Consider the following 19,713-nt stretch of genomic DNA (forward strand, 5'->3'; position numbering starts at 1 on the left):
CCACCCTTCTCATCGTGTTGAGATTGAAAAAGCACTTTCTGATTACCTAAAATCCAATGATACAGATGATGTCTCTGCTATTACATTATGGGAGGCGCACAAGGTAGTCATTAGGGGTAGACTGATACAACAAGCAACTAACCTTAAAAGAGAACGCAAACTGTTGTTTGCAAAACTTGAATCTACCTTTAATGACTGTCATCAAACTTTTCAAACCTCCCCGAATGCTACCAACAGTACCAAACTAGAAAAAGCCCGCCTGGATCTAGATCTTTTTCTTACTGATACCGCAGATAAACTTATAAGTAAACGCCAGCATGTTCAATATCGCAGGGCAAATAAACCTGATACACCTATGGCCAGAATTTAAAAAATTTCACAACATATACATACGCCTATCAGATTGAAAGTATCCCGGGAATCTTACACTAATAACCCAGTGAAAATACTTGAAATTTTTCGCTCTAAGTTATCTAAACTATATTCTTCTGCCTCAAATTTTGATAAAACTAAAGCAGACACACTGTTCTCCAATATCACGCTTCCTAACCTTGATCAACAACAGAAAGATCTTCTTGAATGTCCAATTACAGATACTGAAGTCCTTAACGCAATAAAATCTTTAAAATTACATAAAAGACCAGGCCCAGATGGATTTTCGGCAACATATTATAGACAATTTGCATCAATCTTAACACCTGTCTTAACTAAAGCCTTCAATTCGATCCTTAAAGGTAACTCATTTAGAACAGAGTCTCTCACCTCTATAATAGCAATGATCCCCAAACCACATTCTGACTCCACCTCCTGGACTAATTATCGTCCTATATCCCTCGTAAATCTCGATATAAAATTAATTGCTAAAATTTTGGCCACTAGACTGAATAATATTATTGGCCTACTAATCCATAAAGACCAAACAGGCTTTATGCCTAAACGCCAAGCTGGAGATAATATCAGGAGAGCACTCTTACTTATTAATGCGGCTAAAACTAGACGAATCCCAGCTTGCCTTGTATCCTTAGACATAAGGAAAGCATTCAATTCGGTTACGTGGCCTTATATGGAATATGTCCTTGGTAAATGGGGATTTGGAAACAATTTTTTAACCTGGGTCTCATCCTTATACAATAATCCTAGAGCATATATCAAATATGCAGGCTATAAGTCAACAATGATTGATATCAAAAGAGGCACTAGACAAGGATGCCCTCTTTCCCCTCTACTTTTTGCCCTAATAATAGAACCCCTGGCACACCTTATTAGAAACAATCCTGACATTAAAGCTATCAAACTAGGTGGTTATCACCATAAACTATGTCTCTTTGCGGATGACATTCTCATATTTTTGTCTCATCCCCATATATCCACCCCTAATCTACTAAAAACACTAGATAATTTTGCCCAAATATCAGGACTACATGTTAATCCAACAAAATCAAATGCATTAAATATTTCCTTATCTCAATTAGAACTTCAACAGGCACAAACTTCCTTACCCTTTACTTGGGTTCCAAAGCTGCTTCCATACCTAGGAATAAAACTCACAATCTCTCTTAAAGACCTTTTTGCGGCAAATTACTTACCCCTCCTTAAACAAACTTCCGGCTTCCTGAAACAATGGGCTCTTCTATCATTGTCATGGTTGGGAAGGATTAATGCGGTAAAGATGTCAATCCTGCCGAAATTCTTATATTTATTTAGGGTACTCCCTATTTCTTTACCATCTTACTTTCTTAGACTTACTCAACGTAGAGTTATGTCCTTCATTTGGGGTACCACCAAACCTTGTATACCTAAATCTAAGCTTTACCTTAATAAATTGAGTGGTGGTTTGGGATTGCCCAACTTTTCCTCCTATTTCTACGCTGCACAGCTAGCACTTATACCCAAGTATCATACTTCTGTAGAAGCTCCCCTATGGGTAGATATTGAATCAGTGGAAAGCGATCCTATCTCAGTGGCAAATATGTTTTGACTCTGTCCCGCTGATAGAATACATCTTTCTAATCCTATCACGAAACAGACCCTAGCAGTATGGGATAAATGTAAATTTGCACATAATCTTCAATCAACACATAATCCCTTGCTTTCATTTGTTAATAATCCAGCCTTTTATCCTGCCTGGAAATTCCCAAAATCATTCTCTGCATGGACCTCTACGAACCTGACTCGTTTATACAATCTTTCCTCGACTAAAGCTATTTATACATTTCCTGTACTATGTGAAACCTTTGGGTTCCCTAAAACTGAAATATTTCGATATTTAAAAATTAAAAATTTTTATGAACCACTTCTTAGTACAGGCTCAACTCTTGAACAAATGACTCAATTTGAGCGGATTTGTATAAGTGATCCACACATTAGAGGACTTATCTCAATATTATATTTCCAACTTAATATAATATCTAGTGAGTTTCTACCCTCATACACAACTAAATGGACACAAGATATGAATCGAGTGTTTAATAAACAAGATTGGTCGAATATATGGTCAGCCACCAAAACTTCCTCTCCAAGTTGTTTTGCTGTAGAAACTAATTACAAGGTTCTAGCACGCTGGTACCTTGTACCAGCTAGAATAGCTAAATTTGTCCCCACATATTCACCTAATTGCTTTAGAGGATGTGACACAGCAGGAACACATTTTCACATATGGTGGCAATGCCCCGTAGTTGAAGAATTCTGGAAGAATATATTTCTTATGGCTTCTAAAGCCCTGGAAATCACGATTCCTCCAGATCCTGCAACGGCACTCCTAAACCTTAAACCTACAATACTCACCCATACTCAATTCCAATTGTTTATCCAACTTAGCACTGCAGCTAAACAAATGATTGCCAAGGCGTGGAAGTCCCAAAATCTAATTCTTGCTGAAGCTAAACACAGAATGAACAGAGCACTTTTATACACCAAGATGACAGCTATTGAAGAAAATAAAATAAATACATTTCGCAAAATTTGGCAACCATGGGTTAAAAACTACCTCCCTACAGATTTTGACCAATCTCTGTTGTTACCACACTAAGATATATATCATATTATTACTGAAATATATATTATATTTGTATACCTAATGAGAGCTGGATCATCATCCCGGGAAACTCTCTCTTTTTTTTTTTTCTCTTCTTTCCTTCTTTCCATCTTTATCTCTCCTCCCTCTCCTTTTCTTTTATTATTTCCTAAAATATTCCTATGGATACTTAGTCTAATAACTTGATTTATTTCTCTAATCTTACATCTAGAATCCCAACTAGTGTATAGTAAATATGGTTGTAAGATATCTCTAAAATTACTTTATTTTATTAACTTATTTATTTATCTTTTTTATCATACTGCAAAGATCTTCTGATGATTGATATGTATCCATGTATTGTATCATTTTATTTCTTCTTCTGTGAAAACTCAATAAATATATTTAACAAGATCAATTTAAAAAAAAGAAAGAACGCACCGGTGAGCTCAGCAACGCCAAAAGACCTGGAAGACCACGGAAAACAACTGTGGTGGATGACCGAAGAATTCTTTCCCTGGTGAACAAAACACCCTTCCCAACAGTTAGCCAGATCAAGAACACTCACCAGGAGGTAGGTGTATGTGTGTCAAAGTCAACAATCAAGAGAAGACTTCACTAGAGTGAATACAGAGGGTTCACCACAAGATGTAAACCATTGGTGAGCCTCAAAAACAGGAAGGCCAGATTAGAGTTTGCCAAACAATATCTAAAAAAAGCCTTCACAGTTCTGGAACAACATCCTATGGACAGATGAGACCAAGATCAAGTGTTTTGGGCAATATTATCTGCTCATATTCAGCAAAATGCTTCAGAACTCATTGGACGGCACTTCACAGTGCTGATGGACAATGACCCGAAGCATACTGCGAAAGCAACCAAAGAGTTTTTTAAGGGAAAGAAGTGTAATGTTATGCAATAGCCAAGTCAATCACCCGACCTGAATCTGATTGAGCATGCATTTCACTTGCTGAAGACAAAACTGAAGACAAAATGCCCCAAGAACAAGCAGGAACTGAAGACAGTTGCAATAGAGGCCTGGCAGAGCATCACCAGGGATGAAACCCAGCGTTTGGTGATGTGTATGCGTTCCAGACATCAGGCTGTAATTGACTGCAAAGGATTTGCAACCAAGTATTAAAAAGTGAAAGTTTGATGGATGATTGTTAATCTATCCCATTACTTTTGGTCCCTTAAAAAGTGGGAGGCACATATACAAACTGTTGTAATTCCTACACCGTTCACCTGATTTGGATGTAAATACCCTCAAATTAAAGCTGAAAGTCTGCAGTTTAAGCACATCTTGTTCGTTTTATTTCAAATCCATTGTGGTGGTGTATAGAGCCAAAAAGATTAGAATTGTGTCGATGTCCCAATATTTATAGACCTGACTGTATCAGGCGAGTTTGACCCCTATAATTTGGGGTCCATCGTGTCCGGTAAGAGGCCATCTGGCTATTTTTAGCTTACTTCTCTGTTCGGATATTAAGCATTGACCAGTCACTATTGCAGATTTCCAGGGGCTGCATCAGAAGTTGCCTTCATTGTCATTCTATTTCAAATTCATTGTGTCCGTTTTTGGGACTTTTTAACACATTAATTATAAGCTGTCTTTATGGATTCTTTATTTTAAAGTTCATCCTGTGTTTGTCAGGACCTTTTTAACACGATAATAATTGACTTTTTTTTTCTATATATGTTTGTGAATTGAGTATTTTCACCTTTTTTCACTTTTTTTACTTTTTTCACACATGGATTGTATTTTGTATACAATATTCTTATAATAATATTGTTCACATTATTAGTTTGGTGAGCGCAGAATAATTTAATTATACATATAATTATATTTTACAGAGCCTCTAACCCTTCCCCATTTTAATAAAAAAAAAAAAAAAATGTTGTAGACAACACTGGAGAGATTTCCCATTGCTTCCTCTTCTGACAGGAAATTAGGGCACATCTCCCCAATGAGGTCACAGACCACAGAAAAAACCTGACATGTGCTCCATGCTACCTCGCTCTGCCCAAAACTTAAAAAAAAATTATGGCTGGAGTATGACTACAGCTGGGCAGGTTAATGTTTGCATGGTCTAAAGGATATCTAAAACAACAACAAGGAGAGGGGCGCCTCTGAGTATAAATCATAAATACATTTTATTAAAACAACAATATCCACTCACATGGAAGTTGGAGAAGTTGCATTAGGGTCGGTTGGCTGGGCTGGAGAGATGCGGTGGAACTACAGGTCACAGCGGTTCCTGCAGGGCATGCCAGGTCCAAAGAGGATTAGTTCTTGCAGCCAGGTTCAGTCTCTTGCAGCGAACAGTCCAACACAAATCCTGCTGGGTTGGGAGCCAGGTTATGTCCCAGATGCACAGATAGGGGTTCCAGGGAAGGAAGGGAGAGATGTGTACGACGCCAGAGCATCCGTTCAGCCGTGCTGCTGCTCACTGATAGAATGGTGTGAAGCCTCTAGGAAGGGAAAAAGGCCGGCCGAGCCGAAGATCTCAAACGAGGCTTGCAGAGCAAGTACAGCGTGGCGCCCGGTGATGACGTCACACACATGCGACGCGTTTCAGAATAGGCTTGCCATTGGTGGACGAATGGCCGCATTCCTTTGTCAAGCATAGGGAGAGGAGGACACAGTGGGCTTATATAAGCTGAAAAGAGGGGGGGCGGGGCCGGAAAGTCCGTGATTTGCATAAAAAATAGGTAATGGGTGGCATTAGATGGCAGGGGGGATAAAAACAAAAGGACCTTACAATGACATAGTGCAGAAAAAATAAAAGGGAGAATATATGTATATAATTTTACAACAGGGCTCCAATTAAGACAAAACATTGTGAATAAAACCAGATAAGGTAAGATAAATTCAGGAACAAGCATTTTAAAACATCATGAGGAAATAAATCATAAGGTACAGTGCAATAAAATAGATCAAATAAATATAAATAAATATACAGTAAATACAATAGACTGCCATAAGATGTTATGTATAGAGAGTGGGAGATGACTGTCAAGGATAGGGGATTAATAGTTGTAGTCTGCACCGTCTGGCATGCAATATGGAATAAAACAATGTAAATTTTATTAATAAATTATAAATTGATCCTGGGACTATGATTACAGAGAATATGGAAATAAACACTGATGGATTTTAGTATTTCAGGGTAAGTGGGGGGAGGGGGGGAGGGGAGATATGTACATATATAAATGTGTGAGGGGGAGATGCTCATGCACATATATAAAAAAAAAAAAAAGGGGGTAAAAAAAGGGGAAAAAAAAAAAACTACAACTGAGACAAAATTTCATGGTAGCTGTAAAGTGGTAAGAGGAAAGGTTGTTATAGGACTGTGGATATCTCTATTCCTTCATTGAGGCCGCCAGGGGAGAGTACATCTAAGCAGTATATCCTGCTTAGATGTACTCTCCCCTGGCGGCCTCAATGAAGGAATAGAGATATCCACAGTCCTATAACAACCTTTCCTCTTACCACTTTACAGCTACCATGAAATTTTGTCTCAGTTGTAGTTTTTTTTTGTTTTTTTTTCCCTATTTTTACCCCCCTTTTTTTTTTTTTTTTTTTTTTTTTTTTTATATATGTGCATGAGCATCTCCCCCTCACACATTTATATATGTACATATCTCCCCTCCCCCCCTCCCCCCACTTACCCTGAAATACTAAAATCCATCAGTGTTTATTTCCATATTCTCTGTAATCATAGTCCCAGGATCAATTTATAATTTATTAATTAAATTTACATTGTTTTATTCCATATTGCACGCCAGACGGTGCAGACTACAACTATTAATCCCCTATCCTTGACAGTCATCTCCCACTCTCTATACATAACATCTTATGGCAGTCTATTGTATTTACTGTATATTTATTTATATTTATTTGATCTATTTTATTGCACTGTACCTTATGATTTATTTCCTCATGATGTTTTAAAATGCTTGTTCCTGAATTTATCTTACCTTATCTGGTTTTATTCACAATGTTTTGTCTTAATTGGAGCCCTGTTGTAAAATTATATACATATATTCTCCCTTTTATTTTTTCTGCACTATGTCATTGTAAGGTCCTTTTGTTTTTATCCCTCCTGCCATCTAATGCCGCCCATTACCTATTTTTTATGCAAATCACGGACTTTCCGGCCCCGCCCCCCCCTCTTTTCAGCTTATATAAGCCCACTGTGTCCTCCTCTCCCTATGCTTGACAAAGGAATGCGGCCATTCGTCCACCAATGGCAAGCCTATTCTGAAACGCGTCGCATGCGTGTGACGTCATCACCGGGCGCCACGCTGTACTTGCTCTCCAAGCCTCGTTTGAGATCTTCGGCTCGGCCGGCCTTTTTCCCTTCCTAGAGGCTTCACACCATTCTATCAGTGAGCAGCAGCACGGCTGAACGGATGCTCTGGCGTCCTACACATCTCTCCCTTCCTTCCCTGGAACCCCTATCTGTGCATCTGGGACATAACCTGGCTCCCAACCCAGCAGGATTTGTGTTGGACTGTTCACTGCAAGAGACTGAACCTGGCTGCAAGAACTAATCCTCTTTGGACCTGGCATGCCCTGCAGGAACCGCTGTGACCTGTAGTTCCACCGCATCTCTCCAGCCCAGCCAACCGACCCTAATGCAACTTCTCCAACTTCCATGTGAGTGGATATTGTTGTTTTAATAAAATGTATTTATGATTTATACTCAGAGGCGCCCCTCTCCTTGTTGTTGTTTTAGCTTGCTGGACCCTGCTTTTGGTTCCTTTGGTGGCCGCCCTGACTGACCTCTTGTATATACTCCCAGTATATATGCATGAACTTACACATGCATTTTTACAGTTTTCAGTTTCTGGACTAATCGGTTTTACTTTCAAGGTAACTGTGCTTTGCGCCTTTTTACTTGTATTAAAGGATATCTAAACCCATCATACCACACCAAAGCAGCAATTCCTTGCTGGAATGATTGGGTCATGAAAATATCAGCAGCCCCTCAGTCTATTCAAATTAATGGCAGGCTAACAGTAGGTGCTGCTGTTCACATGTAGCCTATCTGCAGTTAGTAACAGATGTACAGCTGACTGCATCCAGGCTCTGACATCTGTCCATAACCACAGCTATCTGCATTCCATTAATTCAACCACCTCAGTAACTCCGTACGTGCATATACGTTCTGGTATTGAGGCAGTTATACTGGGATCATATGGGGATTATGGTTGAGGCTACAACTATAATCCTGGTATCAATTTTTTACATCAGGCAGTTCTCTTTTCTGTTTAAAGTCAGAAACCGTAAGTGACAAGGATTATGTCACTTCTGGTTTTGGTTTGTTTGTTTACACGTCGTTGCCGACTTGTGAAGCAGAAGATCAAACCAATTTCGGTTTGATCTGCTGCTTTGGAGGCCAGAGGAGAGATCTGGGGTCTCATAGAGCCCAGATCTCTCCATAAAGACAACCTGTCAGGCCTATGCTATCACAAGCACATGTTGTTCATCCCTTGTGATAGCAATACAAGTGATCAAAAAATAAATAAATAAATTGAAAGGTACAGCGTAAACAACATTAAAAAAATTAAATAAAACTCAATCCAAGGCCATACAATCCTGCACTCTCCAAACTAAGATTACAGAACTACCCAAAATCCTCAGCTTATATTGCAGGAATTCTTTACATTTTACTCTAGACTATATGACTCTCCAAAAGATTTAGTGCGAATAAGGCAGAAGAATTCTTGCGGGACATACCATTCCCAACACTTTCTAGTGACCATGCGGAGGTGACGGAGGCAGAGTTTACAGCAAACTCCTGAACCCGTCGAAGTCACCAGGTCCAGATGGATTCTCAGGCCACTATTACCGCAAATATACAGAAATTCTGGTTCCTCACCTTTGCTCCTTCTATAATGCACTAAGAAAGGGGTCCCCTTTACCACTATACGAGAACAGGGCCTTCATACATGTTATTCCTAAGCCAAATAAAGACCACGGGGACTGCACAAACTACCGCCCTATTTCGCTGATTAACGTCGACCTTAAAATACTGACAAAGATATTAACCACTTGTATAAATTTGTTCATATCGAAATATATCCACCCCGACCAGACTGGATTTGTTCCAAATAGACAAGCCCCAGACCAGACTAGACGCATCATTGACATAACCTCTGCTTTGAATTCAGGCTGGGATGGAGGTGGCCGGAGAGGGGCATTATTGGTCTCATTAGACCTACATAAAGCATTTGATTCACTATCCTGGGATCTTTTTTTTTATTTTAAGAAAATATGGGTTTGGTTCTCACTTCCTGACTTAAAATAATTTATAGCGATCCTACAGAAAATCTCGTAGTTAAGGGCTACCAATCACAAAACATAAACATACTCAGAGGGACCCGGCAGGGCTGCCCCCTATCCCCCCTATTATTCATATTGGCTTTAGAGTCGTTGGCCATCAAAATTCGCGAACACACGGATATATTGGGGGTGAAGTGCGCGATGTCGCGGATAATATCTTGCTGCTCCTTTCCTCCCCGGTCACCTCCTTGCCTAGCCTACATGTAGTACTGAGACACGGAATTTTCGGGCCTGAAAGTAAATCATTCTAAATCTCAGGCACTTAGTGTCTCCTTACATCCTTCTGACTCCCACCCTTACAACGCTGTATAAACATAACTATCCCCCACTATTTAGGAAGATACTAGAGGACCTCAAAAGATGGTCAGGTAACCCTCTGTCATGGTTCGGTAGTGCTCAGTTAAAATGACCGTTTTGCCAAAGGTGCTGTATCAGTTCAGAACTCTTCCAATAGCGATAGTAGGAAAAGATTTACAGAAATTACAGACAAAGCTACTAGATTATATATGGGGACACAAGAGACCTAGGGTGAACAGACGAACACTATATACATCAAAATTGAGAGGAGGCCTTGGAATGCCCGATTTACTTAAATATTTTCAAGCAGCACAATTGTCCCAACTGATTTGATTCCACACACGACAGCCCAGACCGCTCTGGATGTCGATTGAGTCCTCCCTATATCCTGATAGGGAGATCAGCCACTTAATGTGGATGAAAGGGAAAGACAGGCCATCCATACTGTGCCCGAGCTTGTCGTTCTCCCTAAATTTATGGGATCGGCTGGTAACCACCCACAAATTCAAGTCCCAGCACGCCCCCTTAGCCCCACTGTTTGGAAATCCTTTGTTCACCCCGGATCACCATCCCCAAAATTTCTCATGGTGGACTAACAAAGGTTTGCTGCGTATAGCGGATTTCTGTGATCATAGAGGTGCTTTGTCGCAATCAGCCCTACAGGAAAAATATAACATTCCAAATTCGGAACTTTTCCGCTATACTCAGATAGCACACTTTTTAAGGACACTAAATCGCACCTCTGATCTCACCACATTCACCTCAATAGAAAACCTCTGTAGGACTTTCGACAAACACACTGGCCATATATCACAGATATATGGTATTTTGTCCTCGACTCCCCAAAAATTATTTTATATGCACAAATGGGAGCAAGATATGGACACGGATTTAGCAATAGAGGAATGGAGCAAAATAATACAGAACACATCTAAATCGCTTATTAATACCTCTCTGATAAAGGCAAACTATAAAGTCCTGATGAGATGGTACATGGTCCCAGAGAGGATAGCAGCCTTTGTCCCAGGGGCGTCCTTACGGTGTTTTAGAAGACGTAATACGGATGGTACCATGTACCACACTTGGTGGACATGTCTAAAAGTGAGGCAGTTCTGGATAAGTATGTACAATCTCATTTATTCCCTCACTCAAGTAAACCTCCTTAAGTCCCCTCTGCACACACTGCTGGGACGCCCAGTGGAGGGGGCATCAAAACCAATGCGAAGATTTATCACATTTCTATTTGTAGCGGCTAGAATTTCTATAGCTAAATCTTGGAGGTCCCCCTCGATTCCATTTTACCTACTGAAAGCTAAACTCTCATGGATAATGGTTAATGAATGCCTTTCGGCAATTATAAGATCACTGGGTTCAACAAAATATGGGACCCCTGGATCAGGTATCTTACAACTACATAAGTTGACCTGGCAATAGAGGTACTTCCTCCGGGACGGGAGTGCATCCACCTCCCTACCTCTTACCCCCACCCCTTACCTTGCTTCTCTTCCTTCTTTTTCTTATGCTGTGTACACACGATCGGACTTGACTGTTGTATAACAGATGTGTTTAACTCCCATAACTTATTACCCCACTTACTGTAAATGCCTTGCTCATATTAACCGAGACCACACCAATGTTTTGGGGTAACAAAGGCCGTAGCAGCCTACTTTATTTAACAAATATAAAACTCTCTTCAAGTAAAACATAAAAACGTACAAGTAAAACAACATCTGTTATTAACTCTAAAACTCTAGCGTTGGTCTGAGCAGGAACTTCGTAAACCTCTGTGTTAATATCTATCTTACACTGCGGTCCCTCTCAAGTGTATTAACCCTGCCTCAAGCTGACAAGCTGGCTCAGAGACTACCACTGGCCGCAGTGCCCCCATTATCACTTCCCAGCTAACCTCCGTTAACCGGGAACCACCATCAGGACCCATCCCAACGATAGTCCCGATCTCTTCCTTCTGACATCTTCCTTCCCCTACACAGACCAACGGCCGCCACTGCTATGACATCCAATCCACCAGTACCTGTGAGGGAAAACGTAAAACAACCTACAAATTAAACCATCCACCACTAGGGAGAGTGGGCGGGAACTTTCCCCCATGCTTTGGTGACTCATCCCAGGCGGAGTCACTTTTTATGTATTCCCCTAGCCCCTCCCCCTCGGCTCCATAATACCACCCCTCAGCATAGTTAATCTCCCTGTTAACCCCATCATGCACGTCCTGCGCCTATCCACTTCATTACTATTGCTCCGGGCTTTCTTGACTGTTGTATAACATATGTGTTTAACTCCCATAACTTATTACCCCACTTAAATGCCTTACTCATATTAACCGAGACCACACCAATGTTTTGGGGTAACAAAGGCCGTAGCAGCCTACTTTATTTAACAAATATAAAACTCTCTTCAAGTAAAACATATAAAAACGTACAAGTAAAACAACATCTGTTATTAACCCTAAAACTCTAGCGTTGGTCTGAGCAGGAACTTCGTAAACCTCTGTGTTAATATCTATCTTACACTGCGGTCCCTCTCAAGTGTATTAACCCTGCCTCAAGCCGACAAGCAGGCTCAGAGACTACCACTGGCCGCAGTGCCCTCATTATCACTTCCCGGCTAACCTCCATTAACCGGGAACCACCATCAGAACCCATCCCAACGATAGTCCCGATCTCTTTCTTCTGACATCTTCCTTCCCCTGCACAGACCAACGCCTGCCACAGCAACCAAGAGTAATCCCCTTACACTTGGATGCCCCTCCACACCCGAAGTGCTCGCTGAATTCCGTCCTGAAGGCCCAAAACTCACATGTCTATGCCTACATCATTCAGATGCACACCATCCTTACTCAAATATCTCCAGGTCTCAAACTCCAACTCCAAATGACGTATCGCCAACCCCCCATTCCTCACCATGAACTTGCTCACCTCTCTGTTGATCTTCCTCCTGGCCCTATTAATACCCTCCACTGACCTGGCCATCCTCCATTTCATACTCGCCACCATATCCGACCAGACAATGACCATATCAGGGAATTCTTCCATCAAACGCCCAACATCCAACTTGATGTTTCACGTAATGTCTACCATGGACCTGACCCCCAAATCATTGCCGCCTACCTGCAGGATTAAAACGTCAGGCGGTCTGTCCCTGGCTGCATAACACTGCACCTCTGAAACTAACCTACCCCATAACATTCCGGGGACTCCCAACCATTTTATACTGGCCTCCCTCCTGTCAAAACCCAACTGCCTGCCCTCATATTGTACGTCCCCTCTCCGGGCCCCCCAGCACACATAGGAATGGCCCATTATTCCAGACCAGTCCTGCAGCCGAACCTGAAATTAGAAGAAAGAAAACAAAACACCACACCATGACCATAATATTCAAAAGCACTATACCCGGGCAGACTGAAAAGTCACTACCCACATTACTACATTACAAACCTACCACCAATGGGGGCCGAACATATGACCTGAACCTATTAGATTCCCACCGCCCAATGCGTTTTACCGCTTCTACATCCATCCCTTGCCTAGCTGCCTCTGTAGCTGCCCCTATTCTGAACGAGTGAGATGAAAATGCTTTAACCTCCAAACCCAACCTCTCTAAGCATTTTCTAAAAACAGCCCCAAACTGAAAAACGCGACAAAGGCGTTCCATCTTCATGTACCAGAAGGGCGCCTAGCATCGCCGGGCGAACCCCCAAGAGACCCCTTACCGCCCCCACCGGGCACATAGGTGAACCCGGAATTGGATACACCTGTACCAACCTCCCTTTTCCAGCTTGGTCTGTCTTTGATCTCCGTAACCACAAAGACACCCCTCCATCTCTACACTCCACCTCCTGACTCCCCAGTCCCCCATGTACCTTCTTTGAAGGGCTGACCAATTCCCCAATCCTAAACACCCCAAAGAACGCCAATAAAAAGGCCACTTTGAACAAATTAACTTAATATTCAGAGGAACACACATCCCCTAGCCTGGGTACCATACCCAGCAAAATCTCAAAGGTCACAGGCCTCCTGGTATCCTTCCGGACCACCGATCGCCGATAACCTTTTACAGCCTGCCGTACCCAAAAATCCTTTGTGAGATCAGGCAGCCCTTGTAATTTAAACAACAAAGCTAAACCTGCCAGCTGCGCATTTATTACGGAGGCTGACGCACCCTCCTCCATCTTTCTTGTGACATAGTATAAAACGAGTAACCGCACTGCCTGCCCAGTCGGCTCCTCGCCCACCTCTTGCACAAACGCCAACCACTCCCTCCATACCTTCGTGTATGCTGACCACGTAGACCCACTTACCGACCGCTTTATCCATCCCACGATGACTCCAATGCTATCCCCCACAACCCCTTGCTGCTCCGAATCCGGTGCCAACTCTCGGAACCTGTCCCACTGGAAGCGAGATAATGCATCAGTTATCACATTTTCCACACCCGGCAGGTGGACAGCATGAATGAAAACATTCAGTTGTAAACATCTCAAAACCAAATGTTGAAGTAATCTAATAACCGGCGGAGAAGACACCGTATTCCTATTGATTACCTGCACCACCCCCAAATTGTCCCCATGAAAACGCACCTTCAGATCCCTGAATGATGCTCCCCACAATTCCACAGCAAGCACTGCTGGAAATAATTCCAACAGCACCAAATTCTTAGTGAAACCCGCTTCGATCCACGTCCGTGGCCAAGGACCTGTGCTCCATTGTCCCTGGAAAAAGGCCCCGAAACCTGTGGACTCCGCTGCATCCGTGAAGAGCTCCAGGTCAAAATTGCTAACTGGCCCCGACATCCATAACGCTCGGCCGTTGAATGACTCCAAAGAGATATGCCATATTACTCTGAACATACACCTGTGACCAGAAACCTAATTAACATGGGCTAATTAACTAATCCCTTTAGACAGCCTAGATGACTCAGACATTACCTTTAGGCCAGACTGGCTGTCTTGTAGCTCAGAAAACCCAATCAACATTATCACAATAGCACAATTAACACAAACAACAATGGGGATCTAATGACTCTTAGATCCCATACTAGAGACTTATTTACAATACACATTCTAGCAGGCAACAGACAGACAGGTGGCTGGAATTGACATCAGCATCTCCTAACAGTATTTGTCCCAGCATTATGAGGTTCCCTAACATACTACAACTATAGCACTACAGTGCTAATGAAGCAATTGGGACCACCACATCATTAACTATATATAATCTGTACAAATTTCTATACTACCTGTACATGTTACACATACTTGTCTACTCTATAGCGGAAAGTCTCTACACAATTCTATAAAATAAAGTACAGATTTTCTACACAACACAGGTAATTTATATTATATAAAATTTCAATTGGTATTTGACAATTTTTCATATCAGTCTGCCCCCTAATTTTCCTTTTGTCATTTTAATACAATATTCTTATACTCCCGGTACTTATTCAATTTTTGTTTACAGGGTTGCCTGTCTAGCCCCAGTATATCGCTTTGGCTTGCACGCGTCCGTGAGGGGCAGGAATAGGTGAAACCTTGTGCCTCCTTGTGCCTCCTTGTGGAGACTTGTGGTATATTAACTTCTACTTGAATTCACAATACTGAAGGAGCAGCACTTGTATCTACATCTATATACTTGGATACTATCCCCCGCAATACGCCTCGCTTTTCTTATGTGGTTTTTAAACTGTTCCTCAGAGTAACCATTGATAACATTTTCAGGTAAGTGATCAACTGATCATTTAACCTCTAAACGGATTTCCACTGATAATTCTATATAACAATTAATTAATTTATCATATATTTTTTTCAATTAACTCAGATGAATCCCTCTTTTCAATTATGCCCCTGAAGAAGGACCGATATACTATGTACCCCGAAACGCGTCGGGTTTGAAGAGAGATTTTTATTCTGTATACATTATCATTGTTGACTGATTTATATGAACCATGTCTATTAGGTAATATGTTTCTGCTATGTATGATATCCACATTGTTTTTATAAAATGAATTTTTTCCTTAATAAATATACTTTTTTATTCTTTATATGAGTCCGTACTCTGCTACTGTATACAAATTTTGTGCAAGTGCCCGGGAAAATCCATACAGGGGAACCCTTTCTTTTCAGCATTATGAATCAGCCACTATTTCTAATATGGCAAATCCAGGATCCCCAGAGTCTGTGTGTCCTGGGGGACCAGGACCCGAATCCACAATAATAACAACTCAAGGGTCCCCAGGCCTACAGCTCACAAAGAGCACCGTTCCCCCAAATGCCAGGGCCCGCGATCGATCGGCAAGAGGCTAGCATTCAGTCCCCTCCAAAAGTCTCTCTCCCGGCTAGGTCTGTCACACCATTGATTCCGAATCCAGGACAATGCCTAGGAACGTGATGACCATACAAGGTCCCTCTGTTTTTTCAGGCGCCAAAGGAATGCCAAACCTGCCCGCAATGTGCTCTAGTGTTGCCAAAAGCACAGCGCAGGTTCTGGAAGAAGCCGGCCCTTTACACAAGAAGTTGTCCAAGTAATGAATGATCAAATTCACACCCGACACATCCCGCACTACCCATTCTACAAAAGAGCTGAACTGCTAGAATATCGCACACGATATAGAGCAACCCATCGGTAAGCACTGGTCGAAGTAAAACTCATCGTCCCAATGACATCCGAGCAACCGGAAACTGTCAGGGTGGACTGGTAACAGCCGAAAAGCCGATTCTACATCGGCCTTTGCCATCAGGGCTCCTTTTTGGTAATGGCGCACCCACCCTACAGCCGCATCAAATGAGGTATATGTCACTGAGCACATCTCCTGATCTATGGCATCATTCACCGACCCCCCTTTTGGAAAGGACAGGTGATGGATGAGCCTGAATTTATTGGGTTTCTTCTTAGGCACTACCCCCAATGGTGACACAACCAGATCAGCCAAAGGCGCCGACGGAAAAGGACCCCCCATCCACCCCAGTGCAACCTCCTTACGTAGTTTCTCGGAAACCACATCTGGATGTTGCAAAGCAGACCGCAGGTTGGGAGATATGGGGGGAACTACCTCCAACGAACATGGAATTCGGAATCTTACCGTGAAACCTTCCTCCAATAGATGCGCCGCTTTTTTATCTGGATACCTACCGAGAAATGGACGCATCCTTTCCACTTTCACTGGAGTCCTCCCTCTTGTGTCCAGCCTCCCCGGCACAGCCTTTTCCATGCTTGAAACATCTGGACGCCGGATGAGCTCGACTGCACCCTGAACACTCATGCTTGTACCTACAGGCACTCCCGAACTTGCATGTCCCTGTATTGTATTGCCAACACACCCCTTTTTTGTTTCCGGCCGATAGTCCCTGGGCCGAAGGTCCACCGCCCCCCCCCCCCTGAAAAAACTGGTTCGGTGCTCGCGCAGTTGTCATTAGGCGTATCCATAGGCGTATGTCTTTGTGGTCCCATCGCAGCTCCGGACGCACCGCCCTCCACTGACGGAATTGCTCATCATATCTCAGCCACGCTGTACCACCATAAACCTGATAAGCTTCCCCTATTGAATCCTGATAACAAAACAGCGCCAAACAGTGTTCGGGTTGCTTTTCCCCGATGACACTCGCCATGATGGCGAACGCCTGCAGCCAATTGGCAAATGTACTCGGGATTAACCTGTATCTTCTTTTCTCCTCATCCTCTTTCTTAGAATCATCCGGTTTTACTCTGTCTAAATTGAATTTTTCCAATGGTAGTAGAGAAAAGATCTCCACATACTCACCTTTCCACAACTTCTTGTGAACCTCCTGTTTCAGGTGAGCTCCTAACGGCCCTCGTAACAAACATAAACTTCACATTTTGCTGCATCCGCTAGCCTAATCATATCCTGCCGCACCGCAGTCTCACTTGCCACAGCCGTCTTGCCCATCCCCTGCATAACACCAGTAACTGCCACTTCCGTGGCTGGCACAGTGACAGCCGCCGGAACTGCCTGTGCCGCGGCACCTACTCCTGACGTAGTGCTCTCCCCAGTTCCCCCTACTGGGGGGACCCAAGCCGCCGCCAGCCCGACGATGTCCTTTCCTGCATGTTCAAACTTCTGCACCAGCTCCTTTATTCCCTCCAAGAAGCCCAATAAACCTACAGCCACCCCGGAGGCCTCCCCCGCCCCCCCACTGGCTGTCACAACCCCTGACCTACATTCAGGCCCTCTGCTCCCTGTCAAACATGAATCAGGTACAATTGAAGATGACTTACCGGGCTGCACAGGTGTTGCCCCATCAGCCGACCGTCTGCATTCCACCGCCGCCGTCCTCCCGGAAAGGGGGGCCGCCTCCTCTTCCAACCCGGATCGATCACCCGCCAAATTCAGCACCAGATCTTCCTCCTCTTCTGATGAAAGCCTGCCAGGCCTGACGGCTGTGGTTGCCGCGCCATCCTCCCCCTCCTCTGCGCAGCGCATCCACTCACAGACTTCTGGACAGCCTTGCCAGGACCGGTGTGGGGTACCTCAGTCCTGCCGGCCTCTGCTCTCCCAGTCACCTGCTCCCTCCGCACTCGATCTGGCCGTTGTTGTTCCCCTGCCGTGGAAGGCCCGGAGATCCCATCTGCATCCCTCCTCTGCCTGAACCCTGTCTCCTCCGCTGGAAACCTGGGGGCGGGGCCTGCACGCTCGGCATCACCACTCCTGCTAGGCCTCAATATGGCCCTGTCTCTCTCCAGCTGTCCCCTGGACGATCTGGTTTGGCGAGTGGGTGTCCACCCCGGGCTGCTGCTGTCTGCCCGTGTCGCCCGTTTTGACGGTGGGCCCGCCGGAGGTCCCTCCCGGCTCCCCCCCAGCTGCCGCTGTGTACTTGCTTGATGCTCCAGTGAATACCGTTCAGGCAGCCTAGCCCTGCGTGCCTTATTGCCGCTCCTACCGCCCGCACCGGCCGCTGACACTGGACTCATTAATGCTGACCCTAATGCCTCCTGTAGCCACTCGGAGCCCCGAACCGCTGCCTCCTCTCTGAGCTGGGCCAAAATCCTCTCCACCTCTGCCATGCTGCTGCTCTCCTGAACTTTCCCCCACGCTTTGGTGACTCATCCCAGGCGGAGTCACTTTTTATGTATTCCCCTAGCCCCTCCCCCTCGGCTCCATAATACCACCCCTCAGCATAGTTATTCTCCCTGTTAACCCCGTCATGCACGCCCTGCGCCTATCCACTTCATTACTATTGCTCCGGGCTTTCTTTACAGCATACTTGGTCCGGCGATCTTTGTAGCGTAGGTGCGCTGGACTTAAAAAAACGGACGGACTTGGACACACACGATAACTCCAAAAGTCCAATGGTTTTGAACGCGGTGACGTACAGCACGTACGACGGGACTAGAAAAAGGAAGTTCAAGCCCCACTACGCCACCCTTTGGGCTCCTTCTACTAATCTCATGTTTATCTCATGTTAGTAGAAGTTTGGTTAGAGACAATTCGCGCTTTTCACACTTCAGCTTATTTCGATCATTTTCTGCGGTTCAGTTTGTGCTTTGTGAGGTTTGTATCTGCTTTTCAGTGCATGTTGGTCAGTTCGTAACCTACCTAGCAGGCCGTTCTTGTCCGCTCGTTCCTGATTTTCAGGTCGCTCTTCATAGGCCTTGCTGTTCTTCAGTGCATTTGTTCTAAGTTTGTTTGTTTGACCAGATGACCGTTTTGAAGCCATGTTGCGTGGACGCACTCGTTCTCGAGTTCGTGCTGCATGAGGACTTGGTGTTGGGGTTAATACTTTGACCCGAGTCCAGTCCATGAACAGGGCGAGGAGGAGTTCATGGATGAAGAATTGGTTGCGCCAGCGTGACCAGTTCTGTCACATGCCTTTGCTCCGTGAGATCCGTGAGAATAATCCTAAGGATTTCAGGAATTATCTTAGGATGACGGACCCCATTTTTGAACGTCTGCTGGCTATGCTGACCCCCTATATCAGCAGGCAGGATACCTGCATGAGGCAAGCCATCACTGCGGAGCAGAGGCTAGTTGCCACTTTACGTTACTTGGCGACTGGGAGAAGTCTTCAGGACTTGAAGTT

This window comes from Aquarana catesbeiana, linkage group LG07 (assembly GCF_042186555.1).
Source record: "Aquarana catesbeiana isolate 2022-GZ linkage group LG07, ASM4218655v1, whole genome shotgun sequence".
Lineage (NCBI taxonomy): Eukaryota > Metazoa > Chordata > Amphibia > Anura > Ranidae > Aquarana > Aquarana catesbeiana.